Source organism: Pan troglodytes, chromosome 16 (genome assembly GCF_028858775.2).
Source record: "Pan troglodytes isolate AG18354 chromosome 16, NHGRI_mPanTro3-v2.0_pri, whole genome shotgun sequence".
Classification (NCBI taxonomy): Eukaryota; Metazoa; Chordata; class Mammalia; order Primates; family Hominidae; genus Pan; species Pan troglodytes.
Window position 1 is genome coordinate 76,538,415 of NC_072414.2, and position 24,577 is coordinate 76,562,991.

A 24,577-nucleotide genomic window follows, 5' to 3' on the forward strand; every position below is an offset into this window, starting at 1 on the left:
ATTAACTGTGCATTAACTGCTCTCCTTCTAATGGACTCTCCGGAACCAACACTTTTCATTCCCTTCTAATAAATATATTGCTAATGCTCAAGGACAGTTAAATGCTTTGGACTAGTGGGTTACTTTCTGGAATACCTACATACTCATTCCTGCCAGTTGAGCTACATGCCTAATAACAGTCTGCTGTGTTTGGTCCTAAACCTATTTATGGTAGCTATATGCCAGAGTTTAATAAACTGATGAATTATCCATCAGTTTATTAAAATTACATAAATAGATTAAACATAAGCATGAAAAGAGCTGTCTCTATGACATGTCAGTTGCATGCTTTGAAAATATTAGCTAAAGACCAGTTGAAATTACTACTAAACCAGATGTGAGCAAGAGAACTACAAAAGGTTTTTTTTTAAAGCCTCTACTTATACTGCTTTGTAAGAAGTTTTAAGTACACAGTCAACTTGGAAGCCAGGTTTTATATATATATATGTATTTGTAAATAGCCAAGCATGGTGGTGCACGCCTGCAGTCCCAGCTACTCAGGAGGCTGAGGTGGGAGGATCATTTGTACCCAGGAGGTTGAGGCTGCAGTGAGTCATTATCGCACCACTGTACTCTTAACACTCTAGCCTAGGTGACTGACAAAAAAAAAAAAAAAAAAAAGGATAGGAAAGCATAGAAAATGCATCGTGGATATGATTGATGTAAGAAAGGCAGCTCAAGAACAATAATCAAAAAAGGTTTGGTCCTAGGTCTAAAGATTGGCAAGGCAAGTGGGTGTTCTTTATAGTTTTGAAGTTAAAATGAAATATTAGGGTGTATATTTACCATTTGTTGTTATTCACTGCTTAAATATTCTTTTCCAATTAAAGGATGAACTATTGGGCCAGGTCTAATTTTTTGGGTATCAGGAGTCGGGAAGGCGATGTAAATCCTTATCCTTATCCTCTAAATCCTTTTGTTTCCATAGAAGGGCAGGTAGGAGTGAAGTTGTTCTGATTCTTCCAGCAGAGACTTACCTAACTGCTGAATTCAGACCTGCCTGACCTAAGAGAGGGTGCAATCTTCTCTAATTAGACATGGTTAATATTGTTAGGCCTCTGCAAAGGGGAGAATGGAGGTTTTGGGAAAATAATTTTATTTTTTATTTTTTCCTTTTTATGGAGAACAGGGTCTTGCTATGTTGCCCAGGCTGGTCTTTAACTCCTGGGTTCAAGCAATCCTCCCACCTCTGCCTCCCTAAGTGCTGGAATTACAGGTGTGAGCAACCATGCCTGGCTGGAAATAATTTTAATTCAGGGAAAAATATTAAAAAGCTTATTGGCCACCATCTAAGCCACATTCTTCAGTTCAGCTTTATTGGTAATAAAGCTGATATTTTCACCTTTCCATTGCTTCCAAACTTATAAGGAAGAGATTAAACTTATTGCCCTTATAATACTCCAACAGTGTTAGATAAGATGGCTTCAATGTATTGTCACAACTAAGGTAACAGTTACAATCAAGACATTATTTTTCCTTTTATTTTAGTCCACCATTCTATTCATTCAAATAAAAAATTGTCTCTGGTCTACCTTGTTTGAAGTTCAATCTGTATCTTGAGCTGGACAAAGAAGAAAATGTTTATAGCCCCTGAGAAATATTGATATTAGGAAATATATACTGAGAAGGGAAGAGAAACCCAAACATGGCTCCTGTCAATCCTTCCATCCCACCCCTCCACAGCATCTTAGAAGAGTCTCGTCTGTCCCGTTGATTTCTGGGACATGTAAACATGGCAAGCTTAAGGGTGCAGGCTATCTGGCTATAGTTGAGCCTCTTTTCAATGTCCTTTGTGACCCAGCAGTGGGTTATGGAATCAATGTAGTAGGTCCTGATCAGCATTTAAAAAGAATAAGATTAATCAGTTGAAAATATCAGAGTGCATTTCATAAAATAAGGGTAGTATTTCATGAAACTTCTGTTTTACGGGGTGTGTGTGTGTGTGTGTGTGTGTGCGTGTGTGTAGGCATGCGTATGTTCTGGGTTGAGGTGTAAAATACATTTCTTATGGAGGATTGCAGTCAAAAAAGTTTTCAAAGTACTAGTTTAAGGTGCACATTTCTTTTTCCTTTCCATTTTACTCTTTGCTAATTTGTTCTCGCTCTGAAACTGTGCTGGTGAATAGAAATTGTAGTCATTAATAGCCAGAGAAGCAAGGCCCAACTTTCAGTCTGTAAACAGCTGTAATGCAAAGACTGTTGCCCCTAACTCATTGCTCTGAGTCAATTAGATGTCCCAATATTAGGACTGATGGGTTGAGACCTCAAACCTCATTGAGTAAGAAGTTACAGGACAATTTATTTGCAAATTTATTACCTGCACTGTTCAAGCCTCAGTGGTTCTTCCTGACATGCAAAAGACACAGGGTTCAGCTTGGCATTCAGGACCATTTTTGATATAGTCATTATTTTTCCTTTTATTTTAGTCCATGAAACCCCATTTCCTACCTTACCTTTCCACATTGATTCCCCTACTTTTCTTCTACACCAGTCCTGTGCTCCAGCCAAATGGATTTCTTGGTGCTCCCCTCTGAACACTCCATCTATTTCCCACTGTGGGTTCTTGGTTGTACTGTTCCTTCTGCCTGGGACAGTCTCCTTACTCAGCCCATCTCTATTTGCTAAAGTCCCATCTACACTTCAAAGATTCATTTCCAAATTCCTTTCCAGAGTCCTAATATATTTTTCTTTTTCTTTTGAGACAGATTCTCACTCTGTTGCCCAGACTGGAGTGCAGTGGTGCAATCTCAGCTCACTGCAACCTCCACCTCCTGGGTTCAAGTGATTCTCATGCTTCAGCCACCCAAGTAGCTGGGACTACAGGCGTGCCACCATGCCTGTACTTTTAGTAGAGATGGGGTTTCACCATGTTGGCCAGGCTGGTCCCATACTCCTGACCTCAGGTGATCCACCAGCCTCGGCCTTCCAAGTAGCTGGGATTACAGGCGTGAGCCATCATGCCCAGCCCTAATATTTTTTTCTTTCGAACCCCATAAATATCTTTTAAAAAACACCTTTCTTAAAAATACTTTTAAAAGCTACTTAAAGATACCATTTCCCTGCTTCCAGGAGAAATATACATGCACTATAAAAATAAGAAAATATAGATGTCACAGAAGAAAAGTCTCGTTTTAAAATCTACGCGTTATACTTATTTATGTATATTTATATATTACCATCTGCTATATCACCTTATAATGTGCTTTTAATTATAAAGATTTCCCACATCATTAAATCTTTTTATTTACCATGATTTTTAATGGCCACAAACTCTAGTTTATTTAACAATCATATAACTATAATATAATAATATTGGACATTTTTCCTGCTTATAGGTAGGGTGCAATATTTTGAGGTAATATAAATGGACTAATATCTGGGATATGGTGACAAATCTTCCAAAGAGCACAATATTTTTTGCAAACAAGAAATTAGGGCCTGAGATAATTAGGAGAAATGTAAGTTCCCAATGAAACTCTGGAGATATTGGCAGGTATGCTGGGTTTCTTAAGTGGTACACAGGTTTGGAGTCAATTGTACTTAAATTTTAAAGGACAGTGACCCCAGCTGCCCTAAGGATGATTGTAGAGGGTAATCCAGGCAGCTGATCCATGGAAGCATGCATGCCTCCCTACCTCAAAATATTTCAATCTTTATGCACTCTTTAAATCTTGTAGGAAGAGGCGGACTTCTCTGACTTTTTGCTCACCCCTTTCCCCCTTCCCCCTTCTCATCTACTTTTCCTTTTCTGGTTTCTTGCACCATCAATTATCCTATATCTATCTGCCATTCTCCCCTCTCAGTTCCTTTAGTTAAGGTCTCCCCACTCAAGTTAGGAAAAAAAAAAAAAAAAAAAAAAAATCACCGGCCAGGCGTGGTGGCTCATGCCTGTAATTCCAGCACTTTGGGAGGCTAAGGCAGGTGGATCACCTTAGGTCAGGAGTTCGAGACCAGCCTGGCCAACATGGCAAACCCCCATCTCTACTAAAAATACAAAAATTAGGGCCGGGTGCGGTGGCTCATGCATGTAATCCCAGCACTTTCAGAGGCCGAGGCGGGTGGATGACCTGAGTTCAGGAGTTTGAGACCAGCCTGACCAACATGTTGAAACCCCATTTCCACTAAAAATACAAAATTAGTCGGGCATGGTGGCGCATGCCTGTAATCCCAGCTACTCGGGAGGCTGAGGCAGGAGAATCGGTTGAAGCCAGGAGGCAGAGGTTGCAGTGAGCCGAGATTGTGCCATTGCACTGCAGCCTGGGCAACAAGAGCGAAACTCTCTCAAAAAAAAAAAAAAAAAAAAAAGCCAGGCATGGTGGCGTGCGCCTGTAATTCCAGCTACTTTGAAGGCTGAGGCTGGATTATCACTGGAACTCTGGAGGTAGAGGTTGCAGTGAGCCGAGACCACGCAATTGCACTACAGCCTGGGCTGCAAGACCGAAACTCCGTCTCAAAAGAAAAAAAAAAAAAAAAAAAAAAACAATCAACTTTTCCCTTTACTCTTTTGCAGAGAGGGAGGGTCTCGCTATGTTGCCCAGGCTGAACTCAAACTTCTCGGCTTAAGGGATGCTTTTGCCTCAGCTTCCACAGTAGGACCCAACTTTCTCCTTTACTCTTGGTACTTCTTGAGCTCCAGGCCTACTTTTCTCTCTCTCACTGCCGAACATTTGAAATCATCACCCTTTATTAACTCCATTGCTTCATCGGCTAACATACTCTTTAGACAAGCTCTTCAACTCAGTTCTGTGCCTGGTGCACAGCAGGCTCCGGCTGCATGTTAGTTCCAGCCATCTTGCAAATTTGCATCTCCTTCCTGGAGAAGGAATTTCTCCATGGTTAGCAGTGTGTGCTCACTCCTAGTCACCAGGGCCTCATCTCCGTGTTCCCACACCCTGACCTTGCTGCCGCCCTGATGCTGCGGACCCAGTTTCCAGGTACGCCGGGTTCTTGGAAGGTCCTGCCGGTCACCCTCCCAGCCTTCTGCCAGACTCACTGAGTTCTCACCCTGCACAGTCATCGTTTCCCCAGTAACCCTGAGAGATCTCCCAGTCTACCTCTTCGAGGCACCCGTTGCCAGTCCTCCATCTCTGTTTGCCGCGCGTCCCTCGGTTACCCTAGAGGCAACACGTCAGGCTGCCCCGCACCTCCAAGCCTGCGCGAATGTCCTTGTAGCCAGCTATGACCAAACATTTAGGGCGCGCCTGAGCGCCAGGCCCACGCCACCCCTGCTTGCTTTCACTTAACAGCCTCGACTAGGCCCCCTATGCGCCAGGTCTCAGTGAAGAGGACGCAGTCCCGGGTCCTGGGCGCTCTTTGCCGGGCGAGACAGCTGCGTAGGCAGATCCTGTTCCTCTAGTGGGCGGCCTCGGCCCCTGCCCCGAGGCGCGTCAGAGGACAAGAGGCCCAGGTCGCTGGGAGCGGCTGCCTGCCCGACCGCACAGGGTGCCTAGCACGGGTGGCGGGGACTGGAGCCGGGCGGGGGCCGGCCGGGGTCGGGGGTCCAGCCCTGAGCGGCGCCGTCCCCGCCCCGCCCCGTCCCGTCGCGTCCCGCCCCGCCCTACCCGCCGCCGCCGTCGTCGCCGTCGCCGGGCCTGCGCCGCGCAGCCCGCCTCGGGCGGGAGGCGGGAGGCCGGGCCCAGGCCGGGGCAGCCCCTCCACCGCACCGTCCTGGGCCGGTGCCCAGGTCCGAGTCGCCTTCCGCCTGCCCCCCCCCCCCCCCCCCGCCAATCCCCCGCCGCGGCAGCCCCAGCCAGGTCCCGCCGCCAGGCCGGCTCCCGCCCCCGCTCCGCCCCCGGAGCCGCAGCCCCGCCCGCCATCGCCGTCGCCATGTTGTGGCTCCCGCAGCCGGCGCTGGGGACGCGCACGGCCGAGACTCTGGCCTGCAGTCGCCGCCGCCGCCGCCGCCAGGTAAGCGCCCCCCGCGGGCCGGGCCGAGCGGGGCCTGCGGGCCGGGGCAGCCCCAGCCTGGGCCCGGGAGGATCGCAGCCGGGACCGAGTCCGAGCCCGAGCCGCGGCCCGGCCCTGCAGCCTGGCGGACCCTGCCCGCCGCCAGAGGCGGCAGCCACTTCCCCCGACCGCCGCCTGGCGGGCCCGGGCCGCCACCCCACCCCGCCCCCGGCCGTCGGGCGCCGGCCCCTTCCGCCGCTGCGACCGCCGCTGCGACCGCCGCTCCTTGGCAGGCCGGGCACGCTGCTGTCCTCCGCGCTGGGCGGGACGTGCGGCGGCCCTCGGCGATAGCCGGCGGCCCCCAGCCCGGGCACGGATAACGGTGCCACTTTCTCCCTCTGGGACGGCCTGTCAGCCCGACCGTCCCCGCCGCCCGAAGAGCTGTCGCCGTCACAGGGCAGACACTTCGGGGAACGACCCTCTTTGGCGCCCCTCAGTACTCCCCTCCCCTGAGCCCAAGTTCTGACCCTGAGGAAGGTTTCTCCCGGAGCAGACAGGTATTCCTAGAGCTCCAGAGTTGGGGTCCTCAGGGGTGACCAGGCCTGTTGATCAGGGTGAAAATTGTCTCTCTGCAAGGGCTCTTCCTGCCAACGAGGGGGTTGGCGGGAGGCTCAGTGTGACCTGAGGGAGGACAGGAGAGCGTCTGCTGGACAGATGGCCTCCTGGCCTTGGATCAGCGTTTGTGAGGGGGAGGGGTCCGTATGACCTTAGGTATGCCTGCTCCTGAGTACTGCAGGATTATTGAAGCTGTTTAGGGATTTTAAACCATTTTTTGAGTAGGCCAAAGGTGGCATTAAAGGTCCTGGATTGGAATAAGTCCACAGGCCCACCCAGGGAAGCATGTTTGGCATCCAGGACTAGTCTAGAATAGGACTGGCAGTAGAAGAATGGGACTTGGGGAGTAAGACGGTATTTGGCTTATGGTTTGCCCACTTGAGTTCAGGCCTGTGCTCATGGAGGGCCTGTAGGGTGCTTCTGTCGCGGATGCAGTGTGGTGCACAGTGTGGCAGAGTGCGGAGGATGTGGACAGACAGATTCCTGGCCTGGTGGATGCTTGGTGGTATTTCAGTAGTCTGTTTCCTCAACCTCACTGTTACGTTACACAGTGAAAGGGACAGAAGTGTGGTGCTAGTGCGTCCATTTTGATCATTTTCCAATTTTTCAACTAGTTGTGGCTTTGATTCATTACATAAATTTTTACTGAGCACTTACTCTGTGCCAGGCACTGAGCTAGGTGTTGGGAGTACATTGGTAAGCCAGAAAGATACCATGTTTTAGTTCTTAGCCATTGGGAAAGTCTAATAATTAATAGTCGTGGCCGGGCGCGGTGGCTCGCGCCTGTAATCCCAGCACTTTGGGAGGCCGAGGCGGGTGGATCGCCTGAGATCAGGAGTTCGAGACCAGCCTGACCAACATGGTGAAACCCCGTCTCCACTAAAAAAATACAAAATTAGCCGGGTGTGGTGGTGCATGCCTGTAATCCCAGCTACTTGGGAGGCTGAGGCACGATAATTGCTTGAACCCGGGAGGCGGAGGTTGCAGTGACCTGAGATCGTGCCGTTGCACTCTAGCTTGGGCTACAGAGTGAGACTCCATCTCAAAATAAATAAATAGTCGTGGAAATTTATTCAACAACAAATATTTGTCAACAAATATGTGTTAGGCATTGTTCTAGATGCAGTGAACAAAGAAAGCAAAAATGATTGCCCTTGTGGTGCTTTCATGGGAGTGGGGGAGAAGACAATAAATAAAATATATAACAAAAATGTAGTCTGTTAAAAAGTGTGAAATGCTAAGGAGAAGAAGGAAGCAGGGAAGGAGAATCTGAGGTATCAGGGGTGGTAGTTGAATTTATATTATACGGTGGCCTGGGAAGGCTTCCTAAGAAGGTGTCTTTCGAGTAAAACTTTGAAGGAAGTGGTAAACTAATAATTCAAACTATAGTGAATATAAGAAGAGAAAGCTGAAGAGAGGGGTAAGAGACCGATTTGAGTTGGGGGCTCAGGGAAGCCTTCCCTGGGGAAGTGATGTTTAGGCCAAGATCTGAAGGAGGGTTAAGAGTTAACCATGTGTGGAGCTGACTGTAGCAAGGAGGAAGTGAAAGAGGCCTGTGGGGCTGGAGGGGGAAAGGGAGAGGGGAGATTAGTCTGGAGACTAGGGCCAAATTAGAGCAATGGGGCCTTGGGGGCAGAATGCCTCCCTCCTTAGTTTGGTTTGTATCTCCAGTGTAATTAGGAACCTTTGAAGGGTTTAAGGGAATGACATGATATTTACATTTTAAAAGGTGTCTAGCCCCTGTGCAGGGAATGGACTTTTGAGATAAGCAGGTAAGGCAAGGCTTTCTGGGTTGAGTGGCTTAACTACCTGATCTGTTTGGAAAAGCCTCAAGCAGTCTGGGGGAGATCCTTTGCCTCTGTGAGTCTGCTTCATCCAGCTTTTAGGAAGGGAAGGCAAAAATGAATTAACATTTATGGAGTACCTGCCAGGTGGGAGAACCAATTTTAAAGACTTCCGCATACATTATTGTATTTAACTTAGTCCTCTCTACACCCTAAGAAAAAGAGGTTATCATACCCATTTTACAAAGAAATAAATGCAGAGGGGATAGATGACTTATTCAAAGCCACATTTGTAACATAGCCTGGATTCAAAGCACGTCTGCCTGAATTCAGAGCCCACTGGCTCTGGAGCCAGACCACTGAAGTTTGCATTTTGCTCCTGTCACTTGCTAACCAATGATCTTGAGTTATTTAGCCTCTCTTGTGCCTCAGTTTGCTCATTTTAAGTGCAGATAAAACTCTCTCATACAGTTGTTGTACAGATTAAGTCATGTAAACAGTTGAGCACTGGGTTCAAATATTAGTTGCTTTTATTATTTTAAAAATTTTTATTACTTTTTTTTTTTTTAAACTGGAGACAAGCTGGATGCGGTGGCTCATGTCTGTAATCCCAGCACTTTGGGACACTGAGGCGGGTGGATCACCTAAGGTCAGGAGTTCGAGGCCAGCCTGGCCAACATGGCGAAACCCTGTCTCTACTAAAAATATAAAAATTAGCTGGGCATGGTGGCACGCGCCTGTAGTCCCAGCTTCTCAGGAGGCTGAGGCAGGAGAATTGCTTTAACCTGGGAGGTGAAGGTTGCAGTGAGCTGAGATTGAGCTACTGCACTCTAGCCTGGGTGACAGAGCGAGACTCCATCTCAAAAAACAAACAAACGAAAACAACAACAACAAAAAAAACTAGAGACAGTGTCTCACTATGCTGCCCAGGCTGGCCTTGAACTCCTGGCCTCAAGTGATCCTCCCACCTCCACCTCCCAAAGTGCTGGGATTGCAGACATGAGCCACCAGTCAGGCCTTTGGTTTTATTATTTAAATGTTTGAAATATCCACGTTGCATCTCAGTCATACTGTGGTCATTTTGAATGAGATTAAATGTATAGATAATTTATTTCTTGAATTTCGTGTGACTTTTTTTTCCTCTCATCTTCTCTTAATAACTTAATGCCATGTTCCATGTGATCAGTCATTCAACATCAAGCTCCCATTTCAGGCTTGACACTGTATAAGAACTTGTGGGATACATAGTGAGTTTCTTCCTGGAGCTCAGAGTATCCAGTGGAGCTCAAATATTTTAAAGGATGAGTTACAGTGTACTTAAGTTCTCTAGCACAGTTGCGGTTAAAGAGCTGTTTGAAACAGTAAGAATGAAATCCCTGGGTAAATAGGAAAGGCTTCAGGGAGGAGGTGACTTTTGAACTAGGCTTTGGAGGAAGAATAGTTTTACAGGCAAATAAGATTGAGCAAAGAACATTCTAGGTAGATAGAATCATAGGTATGAAAGCATGGAGCCATGGTAGCCCCCAGTGTTTGGGGATGAGGCTGGAAAGCTAAGTTGGGGCTGTGAAAGGCAGGTCAAGGAGTTTGGATTTTATTCTGTAAGCCATGGGGAGCTACCAGAGAGTCTTAGATACATCACATACATCCCATGATAGGCGTTGCAGTTAGAGAGTGGAGATAGATGTTATCGTGGGGCAGCTTTATTTGGGGGGCATCACTGTGCTTCAGGATCTGTTTCTCTGCTTCGTAGACCAGAAATTTAGTTTTGTAAAGTGCTCAGAGCTGATTGGATCCAGAGAGACTGACTCACTAACCAAACTTGGAAGAGACTCCTGAATAAACTTAGGATATTAACTGACCATGAGAAATGAAACTGCAGAGTGACAGATGTTTCTGTCCTCTGGCCATTGCTCCTCACTTTCTGGCCAGGGCTGGGACATACTAACAAACACTTGCTCCTCAATTCCTGTTTGTTTTTCTCAGGCTCCATGAAAACGAACCCTTTCTGTTAACATAATCTTTCCTCAAGCACTGTTTAGTATAGTCAACAATGATTATTAATTGATAGAATGAATAATTCTGTATTGTTTATGTGGGATCCTGTATTTGTGAAACTTAAGGAATGGGACGAATAATAGAAATAAAATATCAGAAAGGAGCGTTCCATAGAGTTAGGTTAATGGAGAAGGTATGCAGATTCTAAGTAGTGCGGGTAAATTTGTGGCTAGCAGTGGTTGTGGGCAGATGCGTCGGAAGTTGTTCTGAGAACAGAGGTCTGTGAACTCTTGGAGGAGGTAGGGGGCTTTTGGCTGCATGTGAAGGAAACACTGATTTAGGATCTTTATCTTCCCTACACATTGGAGACAGAAAAGAAAACAATTCCCACCCTCAACTCAGCCAGATCATGGTGAGTTTTAATTTAATTTAATTTATTTTCTTATTTTATTTTTGAGATGGAGTCTCACTCTGTTGCCCAGGCTGGAGTTCAATGGTGCCATCTTGGCTCCCTGCAACCTCCACCTCCCGGATTCCAGCGATTCTCCTGCCTCAGCCTCCTGAGTAGCTGGGACTACAGGCGTGCACCACCACACCCAGCTAATTTTTGTATTTTTAGTAGAGACGGGGTTTCACCATGTTGGCCAGCCTGGTCTTGAACTCCTGACCTCAAATGATCTGCCTGCCTTGGCCTCCTAAAGTGCTGGGATTACAGGCATGAGCCCCTATGCCTGGCCTTATTCCTATCTTTACATGTAAGTTTGTTTAAACTTTTCTTTTCTTAAAAAATAGGAACATCCTGAATAGGAGAGAGTTCTGAATGTTGATGTCCTTGAGGTAGAGCAATTGCATGTACCCAAAATCTGTGTGTTTTCATTTGTGGGCATCTGGTCCAGCGGCCTCCCTTCGCTTGCTCCAAGGGTGTAGGATGTGTTATCCATTAGCTAATTACTTTTGGGAAATGTTTTCAGAGGATCAGAGTGCTACTTCAGCCAACCATTTGCTTTTGTTTAACAGCAGGGGAATTTGTGTGTGTGTTTGTTGAAATGACACATTTGATCCTTTTTATGGCTCAGAGAAAAGTTAATGAATACCTTTCGAGTTTGGTGCCACGGCAGTCATTCCTCAAAGCTGTCAGCACTTATGGGCTGTCGTCCCCTGGTCACTGCGTGACTTTGGTTAAGTTCCTTACCTTTTCCATTTCAGATTCTGAAAGTGTTAAATCCAGAGGTAATAATGGGCAGCTGGGCACGGTGGCTCGTGCTTGTAATCCCAGCAGTACTTTGGGAGGCTGAGGTGGGCGGATCACTTGAGGTCAGGAGTTCAAGACCAGCCTGGCCAATATGGTAAAATCCCATCTCTACTAAAAATACAAAAATAAGCTGATTGTGGTGGCACACGCCTGTAGTCCCAGCTACTTGGGAGGCTGAGGCAGGAGAATTGCTTGAGCCCAGGAGGCTGACGTTGCAGTGAGCCAAGATTGTGCCACTGCACTCCAGCCTAGGCTACAGAGCTAGATTCCATTTCAAAAAACAAAGGTGATGATGGTGGGGCCCGGCATGGTGGTTTACACCTGTAATCCCAGCACTTTGGGAGTGCTGAGGTGGGAGAATTGCTTGATCCCAGGAGTTCGAGACCAGTCTGGGCAACATTGAAAGACCCCGTCTCTTAAAAAAAAAAAAAAAAAAAAAGAGAGGTAATGGTGGCTCCCTTTCTCTCATCAACACACTCTGGGGGATGAAAAGGATGATAATGTCTATGTGTGTGATAGATTGTAGAATGACTGCCACTGTGTTGAGTGAAGAAAAGGAGTATGTCTGCTGAACAGATTAACTTCTGGTCTCCAATCAGTATGTGTGGTGGCGCAGGGGGACTGCATGACTTTAACTTTTTATTTTTGAGAGGTCTAGGATTATTGCAATCCCCTGAGTTTTTTTTTTTTTTTTTTTCATGGCAGAGTGTCACTCTGTTGCCCAGGCTGGAGTGCAGTGGTGCGATCTCAGCTCACTGCAACCTCTGCCTCCCAGGTTCAGGTGATCTCAGCCTCCGGAGTAGCTGGGACTACAGGCGTCCATCACCACACCCAGCTAATTTTTTTTTTTTTAGTAGAGTTGGGGTTTCACCATGTTGGCCAAGCTGGTGTCAAACTGTTAACTTCAAGTGATCCTCCTGCCTCTGCCTCCCAAAGTGCTAGGATTACAGGCATGAGTCACTGCACCTGGCTGAGATTTGAAAACTTTAAAAAAGTTTCTTTAAAATTTTTTTATATTTTTTTAAGAGATGAGGTCTCTATATTGCCTAGGCTAGCCTCAAACTCCTGGGCTCAAGCAATCCTCCTGCCTTAGCCTCTTGAGTAGCTGGGACTATAGACATGCACCACTGTGCCCAGCTTGAAACTTTTTTGAGTAGTCCAGAGGTGGCGTTAAGGGTCTTCCTCCATAAAAATAAATCCACAGTCTCATCCAGAGAACACGAGACCTACATCCCAGGGCTAACTCAGAATAGACTTGCTTCTCTGTAAGGACAGAGTTTACAGTAAGATCTTACCTCTGAGTGGAGGGATTGGGGTGGTTTTTACTTTATTCTTTATATTTTCTTCCTATCATTTGAATTTTATACAGACACATATATCATCTTTACAAAAACAAACAAGCATCCTATAAGCCGAATTTCATTTTGGAGACAAACATTGAATGCCCTAAAGCAAAAACTCAAAAACTGGCTGGGCGCGGTGGCTCACACCTGTAATCCCAGCACTTTGGGAGGCCGAGGCGGGCGGATCACAAGGTCAGGAGATCGAGACCATCTTGGCTAACACGGTGAAACCCCGTCTCTACTAAAAATACAAAAAATTAGCCGGGCGCGGTGGCGGGCGCCTGTAGTCCCAGCTACTCGGGAGGCTGAGGCAGGAGAATGGCGTGAACCTGGGAGGCGGAGCTTGCAGTGAGCCAAGATTGTGCCACTGCAATCCGGCCTGGGCTAAAGAGCGGGACTCCGTCTCAAAAAAAAAAAAAAAAAACCTCAAAAACTGCCTAGAACTATGTCCCTATAGAGATGTATGATGTTGGAGTTGGCCTCCTCTGTCACTCTCAGGGTAAGATGCTTTTGTTAGATATGCATTCAAACAGGTGGATTAGGCTAGCACCTCTGATTGGGATAGTCCCTGAATTCAGAGAGGCAGGGCTGCACCTATCTGGGAGGAGCTGATGAGTAGAGTGTGACTTGGCTTCTAGCTTCATTAGTTGGTTGCTTTCTTTAGGGGTGTTTCTAAAGAAATCATTCCTTTTCTGGTGTGGCTCTGAGCTGCCTCCTATGGACCATTGGGCTCAGTCTCTCACACATCAGCATGGGGATTCTAGAGGCCTTGATGTTACAACCTGGGGATCAAGGGACTGTTAAGAGAGAGAGTTCCCATTTGTAACCCTCACATGCATTCCTGGGATTTCCCCCCTTTTAGGGGTTTAGCTCATACTAGGGGCAAGGTGGAGGGCTGCTCCTTACAGCTAGTCTTTGGATACAGGAACATTTTACCCACATTGCCCTTGGCAAGCTAGAGCCAATGTGAGCCAGCAGAGTGGACTCTGGCTCCGCTTTTATTCCCCTGGTTTGCTGTAGTTTACAACATTCTACTTTTTTGTCAGTTCAGTTCCTGAAATTGAGGGTATTCCTTTACAAGCCAAAGGGCAGAGTGAAACTACACAGAGAGGTTTTGAAGGTAGGTGTCCATTGTAACTGCAAGCCATCTCAGGGACATTGTAGGGCCTGATGACACATTTGAGGCAGAGCTTTGGCATTTTCAGAAAAGGGGGCCCAGGGGTGGGCACTGAGCAGTTCAGATTTTTCTGGGCTTGGCCCAGCCAAAGCTCTGGTCTATGTGGCTGGGCTGCTATCTGCCTTTGTGCTGTTATCCTCCCCAGACTTGAACTTAACTGGCTGAGATTATAAAAACTATCACCATTTAATACTTTATTAAGGCTATAAATCTTTAGGCCCTTACAAATATTATATATATATTTTAAGAGATAGGAGTCTTGCTACATTGCCCTGGCTGGATTCGAAATCCTAGGCTCAAACGATCCTCCCTTTAAAAATTTTTTTTTGCTGGGCAGAGTGGCTCACTCCTGTAATCCCAGTACTTTGGGAGGCCGAGGCGGGTGGATCACTTGAGGTCAGGAGTTCGAGACCAGCCTGGCCAACATGGTGAAACCCCGTCTCTACTAAAAATACAATAATGTAGCTGGCCATGGTGGTGTGCGCCTGTAGTCCCAACTACTCGGGAGGCTGAGGTGGGAGAATCGCTTGAACCTGGGAGGTAGAGGTTGCAGTGAGTCGAGATTACGCCAGTGTACTCTGGCATGGGTGACAGAGTGAGACTGTCTCAATTAAAAAAAAAAATTATTTTTGTAGTGATGATGGGGTCTTGCTATATTGACCAAGTCAGTCTCGAACTCCTGGCTTCAAATAATCCTTCCACCTTAGCTTCACAAAGTGCTGGGATTACAGGCATGAGCCACAGCATCTGGCCCTCACCTTCCCAAGTATCTGGGACTACAGGTGTACCACTGTCCCTGATCATTATTCTTTTCTTTTCTTTTCTTTTTTCTTTCTTTCTTTCTTTCTTTCTTTCTTTCTTTCTTTTCTTTCTTTTCTTTCTTTTCTTTCTTTCTTTTCTTTCGAGATAGGGTCCAGCACTGTCACCCAGGCTGGAGTTGGAGTGCAGTGGTGCAATCATAGCTCATTACAGTCTTGACCTCCTGGGCTCAAACAATCCTTACACCTCAGCCTCCAGAGTGGGAACTACAGGCATGGGCCACAATGCCTGGTTAATTAGTTTTATTTTTTTATTTATTTTGTAGAGACAGGATCTCGCTGTGTTGACCAGGCTGGTTTCAAACTCCTGGCTTGAAGCGATCCTTCCACCTCGGCCTCCCAAAATGTGGGATTACAGGTGTGAGTCACTGTGCCTGGCTGCCATTAATCTTTTTTTTTTTTTTTTTTTTTTTGAGATGGAGTCTCACTCTGTCCCCCAGGCTAGAGTGCAGTGGCATGATCTCAGCTCACTGCAATCTTCACCTCCCAGGTTCAAGCAATTCTCCTGCCTCAGCCTCCCAAGTAGCTGGGACTACAGGCACACGCTGCCATGTCTGGCTTTTTTTTTTTGTATTTTAGTAGAGATGGGGTTGCACCATGTTGCCCAGGCTGGTCTCATACTCCTGAGCTCAGGCAGTCCGCCCACCTCGGCCTCCCAAAGTGCTAGGATTACAGGCGTGAGCCACTGTGCCCAGCCATTAATCCTTTTTTTTTTTTTTGAAATGGAGTCTTGCTCTGTCGCCCAGGCTAGAGTGCAGTGGCACGATCTCGGCTCACTGCAACCTCCGCCTCCCAGGTTCAAGGAATTCTCCTGCCTCAGCCTCCCTAGTAGCTGGGACTACAGGCACCTGCCACCACGCCCGGCTAATTTTTTATTTTTTTTAGTAGAGATGGGGTTTCACCATCTTGGCCAGGCTGGTCTCGAACTTCTGACCTTGTGATCCACCCGCCTCGGCCTCCCAAAGTGCTGGGATTACAGGCATGAGCCACAGCGCCCGGCCCCGTTAATCCTTTAAAAAAAAAATTTTTTTTGAGACCGTCTCACTCTGTTGTCTAGACTGTAGTGCAGTGGCGTGATCATGGCTCACTGCAGCTTCGACCAACCAGGCTTAGGTGATCCTCCCACCTCAGTCACCCAAGTAGCTGGGACTACAGCGTGCACCACCACACCAGCTAATTTTTTTGTATTTTTTTGTAGAGATGGGGTTTTGCCATGTTGCCCAGGCTGGTCTTGAACTCCTGAGCTAGGCAATCGGCCCCTCTTGGCATCCCAAAATGCTGGGCTTACAGGTGAGAGCCATGGCGCCTGGCCTATTATTCTTAATTAGCATGTTTACTTGTATTTAAAGTCTTGGGGAGGCCAGGTAAGGTGGCTCACACCTGTAATCCCAGCACTTTTGGGGGCTGAGGTGGGTGGATTGCTTGAGCCCAGGAGTTTGAGACTAGCCTAGGTAACATAGCAAAACCCCATCGCTACTGAAAATACAAAAAAAAAAAAAAAAAAAAAGCTGGGCATAGTGGCACAGACCCGTATTCAGTCCTAGCTACTTGGGAGGCTGAGGTGGGAGAATCACCCAAGGCTGGGAAGTCTAGGATGTAGTGAGCCGTGATTATGCCTCTGCACTCCAGTCTAGGTGACAGAGGGGGACTTTGTCTCTAGCTAACTAAAAATTTTCTGGAACCTTTTTGCAACAGCATTCTACTCTTTTTTGCCAATTCAGTTACAGTAGATACCTACCTTAAAGCCTCTTCTTATGGTCTCCCTATGCCCTTTGCCTTGCTAAAGGAACACCCTCAAGATTTTAAATATAAGTAAACATTCTAATTAAGAACAGTATTCCACAGTTGCTTATAAAAGCAACTGTGGACCCAATCCAGAGTTGGTGCTCTGTAGAGCATAAAAGAATCATGTGAGATGAACTTCGCCCTCCAGGATTTCCCCCACTGAAAGCAATTAGAGAACAATTTGCTTTCAGACCAGAAGTGTCTTAAGGGGGCTTTTCTTTCTGAGGGTGGTGGTTATTGGCACACAGGTCACCCTCTGAGATGGCTGGGATTACCTCTAGGGAACATACTCTAGTACCCAAAATGTATTGAATGGCCATTTGGGAGGAGAGAGGTGGTGGCCATGAAGTATTCTGATCTTTCATTACTTGTCTCCCCTTGACGCTGCTTCCTAAGTGCTGTGCCCTTTAGGAGAAGCTGGCCTCCTATCCACAAAGTATGAACCCCAGTGTCTGTCATTCCATCATTATAGCTCCATTCCTCTGAGTCTAAGGCTTTTGCATTTCCATCTTAGAGTCCTGTTTTAAATTATTTATACCCCCTGGGAGAGGTCATACTCTTAGTACATCATCACCAAACAGTAGGTTTAATTACCAGGAATTAATTAAGTCAACTGAGAGAAAGACTGGGACCCACGCAGGCACTTGGGGGCAAGAGTGTCTGAAGGGACACACTTCTGCATGGGAGGGGAGAAGTGAGGGCAGCAAAAGAAACATTCATTCATATCAGTTCCTGCAGTGAATGTTGTTGTACCACCTCATTGCTGACTCTGGGCCCACCTTGGTGTTCCTGCTGGCTGGGACATAGGATACAGCATGGGCTAGCCCTGCCTTGTACAGGGGTTTTGAGGCAGAGTTGGAATTTGAGCCAAGTCTTTAAGGATTGGGGAGATTCCCCCCCCCCCATTTAAAAAGTAATATGTGCTTAGTTTAGAAAATTTGGGAACAATCAGGAAGAAATTCTGGTAATTCTTCCTAATGATAGACAGTTGAGATGGATAGGCAGAGGGGAGTGATCCTTTTAAAATGTCAGTCTGATAGAATTTGAGGATAAGTGGTTAAAAAAAAAAAAAAGAACCACCTACAACAAATAAAATATTGGTCTGAGCACATCATTCTTCTACTCCAAATCCTCCTGTACCCTTTCGTCTTAGAGTCAAAGTCAAAGACCTAGCAATGGCCTGCCATCATCTGCTTCCCAGCCATATCTCCTACTCCTTCTGCTTCAGGGCCTTTCTCTTCCTTCTTGTTCATCCCTCCGCCTAAAACCTCTTCTCCCCCATATTCTCATGGCTTGCTCTCTCACTTCAGAACTGAGAATATATTCACTCTTCTGATGTCATATGAGGAGCCCTGGTTGAGAAAGAGAATAAGTATGACTTTTATGAATCTGTCTCTGTATGTCTGTCTCCTTCCAGTGGATTATCAGCTCTACATGGGCAGGAATTTCATTTGTTCTGTTCACTGTGGTATCCACTGTGGTATCCACAGTGACTAGAACAAGGCCTGGCACACAGTAATGGTGCTCAATATTATTGAATGAATGAAAGTACATGCGTGCATGTCTGCGGTGTGTGTGTGGTGTAGAGATAGGGTAGCAAAGGGCAGTGTAGCTAGCAGCTGGAGTAGGAGAGAAGGAGTGTGGTTGGGTGGAAGAGAGGAGGATGAAGAGGATGCTCTCAGTAGGAACGGAGTTCAGAGACATGGTCCAGTCTGTTCCAGTCTCTATACCCCATCTCTTACTGGTGCTGTTCAGCAGGGAGGCAGTGAGTTGGTGCTGCAAGACCAGTGAGGGGCAGCTGCTGAAAAACACAGTAGCCCTGGTCTTAGGCCTAGATTATGGAGGTTTTTGAAAGCCTGGCCCAGGGCTTGGACCTAATATGGTAGGCTACAGGAAGAAGTTTTTTTTTTTTTTAGGACAGAGTTTCCCTCTTGTTGCCCAGATTGGGGTGCAATGGCGCAATCTTGGCTCACTGCAACCTCCATCTCCCGGATTCAAGGAATTCTCTTGCCTCAGCCTCCTAAGTAGCTGAGATTACAGGCATGCGTCACCACACCTGGCTAATTTTTTTGTATTTTTAGTAGAGATGGGGTTTCGCCATGTTGGCCAGGCCAGTCTCAAACTCCTGACCTCAGGTGATCCACCCACCTTGGCCTCCCAAAGTGCTGAGATTACAGGCATAAACCACTATGCCCAGCCCAGGGAGTTTTTGAGCAGAGTAAGTGACCTGATAAAAATGGTGTTTGGGAAGGATTAGTCTTAAAGAAATTTGCAGGATGACCAAGTAGGGAAAGACCAGAGAGGGCAAGGAAAGAGCAAGGACCAGGGGGTCGGCAGACATGGGATGGAACAGATGACATCAGTGAGACTTGGTAATGGCGGGATGCTCCCCAACTGCTGTGTGGCTGCCTTGACAAAGGCTTCCAGTGCTTCCGATGTGGTAGAGTTTAAAGTGTTGTCAGTGGTTTCAAGTGAGTTTTGGAAGCAGGTGGGGTGTAAGTAGGAGAAAGGAAAAGGAAGGGTCATCCTCAGGTTGCTGAAGGTGTTCATCAGGTTGAGGGGTCTGGGGGTAAGCAGGCAATAGTATCCCAGATGGCACCTTCACCTCACGGGCTGTAATCCCAGGAGGGGAGCCTGTCTGTTCTTTCTGGTCTGCTGAAAACTCTTCCTGTCTGAGTACAGCTGTCAGTGCTCTCAGGCTTTCTTCTGAATCTGCACATATGCTAAGATGATATCTGAAAGCCATTTGTTCTATCACCTTTCAAGTTCATTTTCTGTTTCCGTATGTTTATTTCTCAGAACAAGTTGTCTTTGACGAACAAACCCATTGGATTGGATTAATTGACTAGAAATACTTATTTCTGAAAGTATTTCTGAATGGTTTCTGTTTCATTAGGCTTCTATCCTGTTTTTGATAAGGGTTGTGCCAAGATGAGATCAGTGAAGAAGTGTTTTTGGTATAATCAACCAAACGGCTGCTTCTTTATGATCTTTTGGTATGAGTCATATTTTGAGATTTGTGTTCCTGATGTGTTCATTTAGAATATATATGTGATGGTCTGCTATGTGCCAGGCACTATTCTAGGCACTGGAAATATAACAAGGAACAAAATAAACACAAATCTTACTCTTACAGGGCTCATTCTGGTTTGTATGCATTTATAGATACTAAGTAAGATAAAATATAAGAGATGGTGAAAAGTGTTATGGAGAAAAATGAAGCAGGCTTGGTGGATGAGGGGTTTGGTGGGGAGGCAGGTCTTCTATTTTAAATTGAGAAGTCAGAGAAATCTCATGGATTAAATGGCCTTTGAGCGGAGGTCTGAAGGAAGTGAGAGAGGGAGCCACGCAGATATCTGAGAAAAGAGCAATCAGATTGGAGAAAAGAGCAAGTGCAAAAGCCCTTCAGGCTGGGGAGGGTTTAAGGAACCCATGGGGGAAGGTACGGATTTTGGGGATCCTATGGTGGCTCCACTTCTGTAATTTCTGGTTTAATTGGTCTGAGCTGGGGTTAGGCATTAGGATCGCTCCAGGTCTAAGAAGCACTGGTCTGAGGGTTAAATAAGCCTTATCCCCTGTATTTGGTGGAGAGATTTGAAGGGTAACTGTGAGTAGGAGACTTCAGCTGCTCTGATGGGAAGGGCAAGCAAGGGCCCCGTGACCTTGCCAGGAATAACAGGAATCTTCCACAGTAATAAAAACTCTTCAGTTTATGTCCCTTTTCTTATTTGATTACCTCACCTCTCTGGGCCTCAGTTTCCTTGCTTGTAGAGTAAGTGGTTTAAATTTAATGGTTTCCTAGAATCTCTTTGGCTCCGATAGTCCTGAATCTTTCTAGTGTTGGAAGAAGCTCTAATCTAGAACAGTGTTCTAGAGCAATGTTGTCTAATCTTGGTCTTATAACACTCTAAGTTGTGTCATCATTATGGCAAGGGCTGTGGTGAATGTCTCAATACCAAATTGAAGGAAAATTTGTGCCCTATTCAGTAGCACCTTGGGAAGATGAGTGTGTTGGGAAACTTGAAATGTGAAAACTGACCTGCTGGTTTGGAGTCCAAAGTACAGGGGCAGCTTGGTCCTTGGGGGCAGGCAGGAGCCTGAGTGCCAGTCTTAGTTCACTCACTGGTGAGTTCCTTGTGCAGTGTGAAGAGTGTGTTATAAACTGTAAGATTCCTACACATCCAAGCATGCGTGTGTGATTAGGGTGACCTGGGAGAAGCAGCCAGCCTGGAAGTGAAGCCTGACACTCAGGTTTGTTAGCCATTCTGCATCCAAACTGCATGATTGCGCATGTGAGAGAGACTGTCTGGATAACCCAACAGAAACTGGTGGCCAGAGGAACCAAGGTTAATCTGGAGTAAATAACCTGGTATACTCATTGGAGCACCTCCCAATTTATTTACTATTGGACAGCAGACCTAAGACACCCCTTGGCCCCTGATCTCTAACTTTTGTCCTCATTTGGACAGCACAGTGTCTGCTTGTTAGTTTATGTTTTGAAATGTGAAAGCCCAAATAAAAGGAAAAACTTCAGGAAAGTTTTCTCTAGTTTCTTTCTGTAGAATTGAGATAATTAGTTTCTTTCCCTTCCCTTCTACATTTTTACATTAATATTGTCTGTATTACTATTTAGAATCCAAACTAAATGTTGGTCTGTCAAAACTGGACAAAAATGAAGTCAAGCGAGGGAATGCAGGATTAGAGTGAGAATGTGCAGAACGAGAAATTCAGGGAATGAGTCCTTTTATTAGGTAACTTGTGGGTATATGTAGTTGATGGGCCGTTAACCAGTGTTTCTCAACGCTAGTCAATTAAATCTGAATCTTAGAGGGGTAGTGGCCAAGTATTAGTAGCTTCCAAAGTTCTCAAGGTGATTCTCATGTTTGGCTACAGTTAGGGATCACCTAGTTTTTAAAAAAGGGTTCTACCGACTTTCCTCTTTTTGACCCTCATTCTCATCACCTGCTCTGTGCTGACCTCTTCCTACACTGCTATCTGCCCCTGCCATGATTTCTGCAGCTCACCTGCCCCCCTGGCCCCTGCTTGGCCCTCTGCTTCTTCAGCTTCAGCGGGCATCCCGAGCACTGGAGGAGGAGTTGTGTGGAGGGGTAAACTAAACCCGGCTTTACTTCCCTTGTCTTTCTGTCCTCTCTGCATGCAATTTCTGGGGCACTCTGAAAACTTATGAGGGAAAGCTTGGTGGCCACTGAGGTTGGTGGCATAATACTTAACAAACATGTATTTGCTATGTGAAAGACAGTGTTTTAAGAGCTTTATAAATATTAACTCATTTGATCCCTATAATAGCCCATTTTACATATGGGGAAACAGACAGAGATGAAGAATCTTCCCCCAGGTCTCAAGGCTAGTAAGTAGTAGAACTAGGATTTGAACCTGGATGGAGTCTGTGCTCTAAACCACCAGCCTGTAATAGAGGGAGGGGAGCAGACGTGGAGCTGGGAAAAGTTTTGTCTTTGACTACATTTGTGGCCTGCTTGAATTTACATTTGGGGATTTTTCTCAGGGTCTTACTTACACTTGGATTATTATTATTAGTTTTTTTAAACTATCTTTCCTTACTCTAACATTTACCTTCAGACCCACTTAAAAAAATTTTTGTTTTTCTTCTTTCCTTAGGTGGTGTTTGGACTCTAGACCATGTGCCTAGGTAGAAGTTTTTCCTTTCTCCGCAGCTCTGCTCCCCTAGCAACGCTCGCCACACCCTTGTTTTGAGATCCTCTCTAAGGTATGATGTCTAGGCTGACCTGAACTGGCCTTGAAAAGCCAAGAGTTTGGACATGAGATTTTTTTGTTCCCTGGATTTTGTTTTGTTTTGTTTTGTTTTTTTCTGATGATAAAATACATATAACAAAAGTTACCATTTTTAAGTGTGCAGCTCAGTGGCATTAAATACATTCACAGTTGTACAAGCATCACCACTGTCCATCTCCAGAACCTGATATCATCTCATACTAAAACTCTGTACCTATTAAACAGTAACTCCCTCTCTCTCTCCTGCTAACCCCTGGCAACCAATTCTACTTCTTGTCTCTATGAATTTGCCTACTCTAGGGACCTCATGTAAGTGGAATCATTCAGTATTTGTCTGTTGTAGCATGTGTCAGAATTTCCTTCCTTTTTAAAGTTGAATGATATTCCATTGTGTGTATATACCACATTTTGTTTATCCTTTCATCTGTTGATAGATACTTGGGTTACTTCCACCTTTGAGTGTTATGAATAATGCTGCTATGAACATGGGTGTACAAGTATCTTGTGTCCTCCCGCTCTTAATTCTTTTGAGTATATACCCAGAAGTGGAATTGCTGGATCATATGGTAATTCTGTTTAATTTTTTAAGGAACTGCCAACTGCTTTCTATAGCAGCTGCACCATTTTACATTCCTACCAGCGATGCACAAGGAATCTGATTTCTCCACATCCTCACTAGCACTTGTTATTATTGTTTTTTTTTTGTTTTGTTTTGTTTTTTTTGAGACAGAGTCTTGCTCTGTTGCCAGACTGGAGTGCAGTGATGTGACCTTGGCTCACTGAAACCTCCACCTCCCGGGTTCATGCCATTCTCCTGCCTCAGCCTCCTGAGTAGCTGGGACTACAGGTGCATGCCACCATGCCCAGCTAAATTTTATATTTTCAGTAGAGACGGGGTTTCACCATGTTGGCCAGGATGGTCTCCATCTCTTGACCTGTGATCTGCCTGCCTCGGCCTCCTAAAGTGTAGGGATTACAGGCATGAGCCACCGCACCCAGACTTGTTTTGTTTTTAAATAATAGCCATCCTGATGAGTGTGTGATTGGACCCATAAAGTCTACTAGCCAAGGGGTGGGTCCCTATTGTGTTGAAATGTACAAATATAGAAAAAAAATATGATAAACCTCTGTGTACTCACTCAGATTCGGTAGTTATCAATTCATGGTCCTTTTTTTTTTTTTTTATGTTTTGTTTTTTTGAGACAGGGTCTCACTCTGTCACCCAAGCTGGAGTGCAGTGGTGTGATCAAGACTCACTGCAGCCTTTACCCCCTGGGTTCAAGCAGTCCTCCCACCTCAGCCTCCCGAGTAGCTGGGACTACAGCACACACCACCGTGCCTGGCTACATGGTCAATCTTGTTTCATTTATGTGTCCCCTCCTTGCTCTCTTCCTCTTGCCCTGTGTTATTTTGAGGCCAATTCCAAATGTCACATCATTTTATCTGTAAACATTTCACTATGTGAAGGCTCTTAATAGTCCATTTGTCTAATCATAGAAAGGCACATAGGGACATGTTAGGTTATCATTCCCTTGGATCACCAGGGACATACAATAGGCACATACAGAACACCTGGATATTGGATCTGTTGCCATGCTGGATTGTTGGTGAAAGGCTGCTTTGGCTGGGGCCCTACTTTCTTGCTGAAGGCTGGCTTCCCTCAGGTCTGAGCAGTCATGGTGAAAGAGCACACCCAGATCTCTGTTGAGAGGGGAAGGAGAGAAGAGGGAGGAAGAGAGGCATGAGGGAGAGAGCAGGAGCTGGAGAGTCGGGGGGTGGATAGAGAGACAGAGAGAGAGAGGACAGGGGAAGAGAAGAGAGGGAGAGAAAGTGTACCGTGGAGGAAGGAATAGGGGGAGAGAGGATGAGAAAGAGTGTGTGTGTGTGTGTGTGTGTGTGTGTGTGTGTAAGAAAAGGGGAATAAGAACAGAACACTTGGGAGAGAAACTTTACCAGCCCTTTGACTCACCAGCTCCTAAACTCCTGTGGTGATCTAAGGCAACCATAGGGATGCCTCTAAGAGTAATAGCATGCTCCTCGTGTCCCTCCAGACCTGTCAGTTTAGGAGGCTTTGGAACTGTAGATTGTCTGTGGTAGATAAGACTGGTGGCA

At 46.1% G+C, this 24,577-nt stretch overlaps 1 protein-coding gene across 5 annotated transcripts in view; it reads left to right on the forward strand.

Moving 5' to 3' along the window:
* Nucleotides 1–5,779: 5,779 nt before the first annotated feature.
* Nucleotides 5,780–24,577, forward strand: part of ZNF592 (zinc finger protein 592) — a 55,097-nt gene continuing 36,299 nt past the window's right edge. The window contains exons 1-2 of one of the 5 annotated variants that reach the window (XM_016927328.4): nt 5,780–5,945; nt 22,331–22,439. The gene's annotated coding sequence lies outside the window, so the exon portion shown is untranslated. Of the gene's footprint in view, nt 5,946–6,175; nt 6,482–9,064; nt 11,074–22,330; nt 22,440–24,577 lie in introns of those variants that run through there. The other 4 variants (XM_016927331.4, XM_016927330.4, XM_016927329.4 and 1 more) reach the window with 4 other exon arrangements.